Below are 6111 nucleotides of genomic sequence, written 5' to 3' on the forward strand. Positions count from 1 at the left end.
CTTTTATACAGTTATTTTGTGTAGCCTATATATAGACATAAACATAGAGAGAGATTAAGACTAAGATCAAATTTAAGATTTTGATTAAGATTAAAACTATAACTAAGATTAGTATAAAGTGTGTTGGTTGTGCACATTATTAAAATTAAGTTGATTTTGAAGTTGCTTTATGCAATATTGTTATTTGATTATGCCATTACTTAATATTCCAATTTAATCTCTCCTTTTTATAAGATTTATACTTTTTAAATAATATATGATACGATAATTTTACTTTAAAAATATCAAGGTCAAAATACACTTTTGGTCTCCAAATTTCATAATTCAGCTTTGGTCCACTACTTTTAGACAAAACAATTTTGGTCCTTTAATTTTATTTCTAATTACAAAATTTAGGTCCTTCTTGATTTTAATTTAATCAACGCATCCTTAATTAAGGTGCATGTTTATTTCATTTTTGTTTTTAATTATGATCATACCTAGAAGATGAGATTCTATTGAACATGTTCACATATATATCCATTCACTAGTTCAAAATCAATGGCTCGATTTTCGCAAATGAAGATAAGTAATAATAAGTTGTAGTCGCATCCCTCACATACAACGTCCTTTCAATTTTAAAAATTTTCCTTTAAATAAGATGATACTCATAAAAGTTTGAATTATATATATATATATATATATATATATACAAAAACAAATAAAATTTATTAGATACACTAATTAATAAAACTGGTTAGTTACTTTCATTGGTGATATAAATTTTATTGTAATTCTTGATATAACTAACATTTTCATTATTAATATCATTTGTATATTATTCTTTTTCTATCTCATCAATAATGAAGTGAATAATGATACTTTTCATTTTTGAATATAGCTAATTACTAATAAGAAAACACTTCGAAGTAAGTTCAATAATAAAACTTTATAACTTCATAAACTGAAGTTTATAGACAATAGTAAAATAATCACTAGTTTACCTTTAATTAATAATAATAATTAAAATTGAGATACTACACTAGTAAGAAAACACTTTAAAGTAAGTTGAATAATAACATTTTATAACTTCAAAAACTGAAGTTTAAAGACAATAATAAAATAATCACTAGTTCAACTTTAATTAATAATTAATAATAATAATAATTAATTCTTCTATTTTTTCCTAAAAATGCGCTTGATAATTTTATCTGACAAGTACATGATGAAAATGATAAGTACTTAATTTCCGAATGATAAAAGTGTAGAGAGTAACAAAAAACAGCGTTAACATTATATACATCTTCCATATAAGTTGGAATAATAGATTAGTGTCTTTCAATATTTGTTGACAAAGTCAATGTTACAAAGGAGCACCAGTGGTCTAGTGGTAGAATAGTACCCTGCCACGGTACAGACCCGGGTTCGATTCCCGGCTGGTGCAACAATTGGTGAGCGATGATGACAATAATTATGATGTGGGTACATTAATTATCCTGAACTGTTGGATGAAAATTTATTATCTGAGCTCCCTCTTTTTATTTTTTTCCGTTTTGTGATTCATCTAGGAGGTCCCATATTGAAAACTCTTGACCAAGAAATCGGTACAAGTTATTCAGTCTATTATTATTTTTTTAATATGTACCACCAAGAAACTCGTAATAATACTCGCGTGGTGTGTTATTGCTATTTTACAAATATTTCGTTCCAATTTTAAAAAAGAATTTTATTTTATTATCAGTAATAAATATGTCTTATATTTTTTATATTTATAAGTGATAAATATTTACCTCATGTTTCTTAGGTATCAATATGAAATATTATTTTGTTGTTTTTATAAATTATATATAAATATGTTATGTATTTTTAGGCATCAATTATAAATATTTGTCCCGCACTATTAAATATTTTCAATGAAAAATACTTGTCCCATTTTATTTTAATATATATCTGACAAATTTTTGACTCATTTTTTATGCATTAATTATAAATATTTATTTCATGTTTTTTTTATAATAATTTTCAATGATAAATATAATGACAATATATAGTTTTTTTTAATATCATTAGAGGCAGAACCAAATGATACCACCAGAGGCAGAAACGGAATCAAAGGCAGAGGATACTACTAGAGACAAAGACAGAACCAGAGGCAGAAACATAATCAGAGACAAAACCAAATCATACCATCAGAGGCAGAGGCTACAATAGAGAAACTTTTTAAAATGATCGAACAAAATTGGGGTACTACAACTGCACCTATTTAATTATATTTTATTAGAAAATATGAATAATGATGTTTTCATATTTTCATAGTAAAAGATAAGTAAATATAAGGATCCAAATTTTGTCCATCAAATTGTGAATGTAAAAGTTGTAAAATGAGAAAACAAATACAATGTAGGCGCAAGAAAATTAAAAACTATGAGAATAATGCTAAAGCGAATATAATGTGAAAATTGATAAATTGCTAATGTGAAAGTTGATAAATTGCTAATGTGAAAGTTGATTGGTCACCGAATTATGAATGAAAATTATCGTCTTCAATTTAAAATTGTGCGAAGATCGATAGAAATGAAAATGATCGTCTTCAGATTGATTACTGATGTGTAGATCGACGAGAAAGTAAATGATCATCTTTGGATTGGTTACCAATCTACGACGAGAAAGTAAATGATCGTCTTCGGATTGATTACTGATGCGTAGATCGACAAGAAAGTAAATGATCGTCTTCGGATTGGTTATCGTTGCGTAGATTGAAAAGTCACTAGTTCAAAATCAAATGGCTCACTTTTTGCAAATATGAAGATAAGTAATAATAAGTTGTGGTCGTATCCCTAACATGCAACCTCCTTTTATTTTAAATTTTTATTTTTGAAATAAAATGCTACTCACAAAAATTTAAATTATATATATATATATATATATATATATATATGCAAAAACAAATAGAAATTATTAGATACACTAATTAATTAAACTGGATAGTTATTTTCATTGGTGATATAAATTTTATTGAAATTCTTGATATAGCTAACTACAAATAAGAAAACACTTGGAAGTAAGTTCAATAGTAACATTTGATAACTTCAAAAACTGAAGTTTAAAGCAATCATAAAATAATAACTAGTTCACCTTTAATTAATAATAATAATATTTTATTTATCTATTTTTTTTTCTGAAAAATGAACTTTATAATTTTATTTGACAAGTGCATGATAAAAATAATAAGTACTTAATTTCTTGGTGATAAAAAGTGTACAGAATAATAAAAGCAGTTAGCTTTATATACATCTTCCATATAAGTTGGAATAATAGATCAGTGTATTTCAATATGCGTTGGCAAAGTCATCGTTACAAAGGAGCACCAGTGGTCTAGTGGTAGAATAGTACCCTGCCACGGTACAGACCCGGGTTCGATTCCCGGCTGGTGCAACAATTGGTGAGCGATGATGACAATAATTATGATGTGGGTACATTAATTATCCTGAACTGTTGGATGAAAATTTATTATCTGAGCTCCCTCTTTTTATTTTTTTCCGTTTTGTGATTCATCTAGGAGGTCCCATATTGAAAACTCTTGACCAAGAAATCGGTACAAGTTATTCAGTCTATTATTATTTTTTTAATATGTACCACCAAGAAACTCGTAATAATACTCGCGTGGTGTGTTATTGCTATTTTACAAATATTTCGTTCCAATTTTAAAAAAGAATTTTATTTTATTATCAGTAATAAATATGTCTTATATTTTTTATATTTATAAGTGATAAATATTTACCTCATGTTTCTTAGGTATCAATATGAAATATTATTTTGTTGTTTTTATAAATTATATATAAATATGTTATGTATTTTTAGGCATCAATTATAAATATTTGAACTATAAATACTTGTCTTATCATTTTTTATATTTATCACTTATAAATATTTATCTTGTATTTTTTATGCATTAATTATAAATATTTATTTCATGTTTTTTTTATAATAATTTTCAATGATAAATATAATGACAAATATATAGTTTTTTTAATATCATTAGAGGTAGAACCAAATGATACCACCAGATACAGAAACGGAATCAAAGGCAGAGGATACTACTAGAGACAAAGACAGAACCAGAGGCAGAAACATAATCAGAGACAAAACCAAATCATACCATCAGAGGCAGAGGCTACAATAGAGAAACTTTTTAAAATGATCGAACAAAATTGGGGTACTACAACTGCACCTATTTAATTATATTTTATTAGAAAATATGAATAATGATGTTTTCATATTTTCATAGTAAAAGATAAGTAAATATAAGGATCCAAATTTTGTCCATCAAATTGTGAATGTAAAAGTTGTAAAATGAGAAAACAAATACAATGTAGGCGCAAGAAAATTAAAAACTATGAGAATAATGCTAAAGCGAATATAATGTGAAAATTGATAAATTGCTAATGTGAAAGTTGATAAATTGCTAATGTGAAAGTTGATTGGTCACCGAATTATGAATGAAAATTATCGTCTTCAATTTAAAATTGTGCGAAGATCGATAGAAATGAAAATGATCGTCTTCAGATTGATTACTGATGTGTAGATCGACGAGAAAGTAAATGATCATCTTTGGATTGGTTACCAATCTACGACGAGAAAGTAAATGATCGTCTTCGGATTGATTACTGATGCGTAGATCGACAAGAAAGTAAATGATCGTCTTCGGATTGGTTATCGTTGCGTAGATTGAAAAGAATGAAAATGATTATCTTCGGATTGCTTACCGATGCGTAGATCCACAAAAATGTAATTGATTATCTTCAAATTGGTTACCGATGCGTAGATCAACAATGATGTAAAAAAATTCATATCACAAGCAACCTATAGGTCTAGTTTAGAAGATAAATAAAGAGAGTGAATATAAACACATAATAATGAGCAATGTAACACAAGTTGTTGAGTATAGGTTTAGTGTGTATATATATATGAATGATTCATGCTTGTTATGCATTATACAAGGTTGTTGAATATAGTTAAAGTATGAATGAGATGCATGGTTTGTGCGGGTATAAATAAATTATGAATGTTAGATGCATGATTTATGTGCATTATAGGCAAATTCTTGTTCATTTCTTTAATTCTCCAATCCTTATTATCTTCTACGCCCACAAGATTTAATGGATGAATGGAGATAACAATCATTTTTGCATGATGACTCTAGTATATCTCGTGTGACCCTTTTTTTGGGGTGAAATAAAGTCCATTGTTTTAAATGGTTACTCTCCTTTTTCTTATATGCACCCATATATGTTGAGAATCTATCGAGTTCCCGTGTATTTATTTTGCAAGTATCAAAATAATTAAAATATTTTTCATATTAACACATATTTCAAATTCCAACAATTATTATCATAAAACAACATTTTTAAAATGCTAGAACAAACAACTATGAATTGAATTAGCTTAGAAAGAGGGTAATGTACAACATCGAATGACAACATTGAAAAAAGTATATTCATTACATTGGGAACACAACAAATGAGGTTACAATGTAGGGATGAATGTGTTTATCTTTAGTTGAATGGACAACAAACGCTAGTCATTATTGTAATTTAGGACTCATGTTAGTCAACTTCCTGTAAATATACAAGACTATCTATATTTTTTATGAAGACAAAAACCAAGTAAAATGATCAAGTTGCAAGTTCAAAGATGCTAAGAAAAGTCAACATCAAGTCAACCATTGTCAATGGCCTAGAAGTCTTATATTTTAGAGTACTTGATGCAATATAATATTATTACATTTCAAATGCACATGAGAACCTTAGTTACTTCATCTAAACTCTAGCATATGCATCAAAAGAATTTTAAAGTGTCAAGCTGCATGAATATTGTTTGAAAACCAAGTTTTTGACAAAAGTTAAGGTTGTATTCGGCTACATATATGTGTAACCGAATAAAGATGAAGTCAGTAGCAAAAACAACATATCTGTATTGTAAGTACAGAAGTGCGCCTAAGAGTGAGGATGAATTAGGTGTTTAGAAAATTTCTTGTTTTTAGAGATTTAGTGTTTGATTTTTCTGATTTAAGATAGTGTATGAAAAAGATAAATGGCAGAAAAATAAAGAACACAAAGATATTATCCTGGT

The 6111-nt window shown here is 27.2% G+C and overlaps 2 non-coding genes across 2 annotated transcripts; both read left to right on the top strand.

The window, feature by feature from the left end:
* Positions 1–1352: 1352 nt before the first annotated feature.
* TRNAG-GCC (transfer RNA glycine (anticodon GCC)) lies at positions 1353–1423 on the top strand. Its single transcript has one exon. It is a non-coding gene; the product is annotated as a tRNA-Gly (tRNA).
* Positions 1424–3343: 1920 nt separating this feature from the next.
* TRNAG-GCC (transfer RNA glycine (anticodon GCC)) lies at positions 3344–3414 on the top strand. The gene has a single exon. It is a non-coding gene; the product is annotated as a tRNA-Gly (tRNA).
* The last annotated feature ends 2697 nt before the right edge of the window (positions 3415–6111 follow it).

This window comes from Cicer arietinum, chromosome 3, assembly GCF_000331145.2.
Source record: "Cicer arietinum cultivar CDC Frontier isolate Library 1 chromosome 3, Cicar.CDCFrontier_v2.0, whole genome shotgun sequence".
NCBI lineage: Eukaryota > Viridiplantae > Streptophyta > Magnoliopsida > Fabales > Fabaceae > Cicer > Cicer arietinum.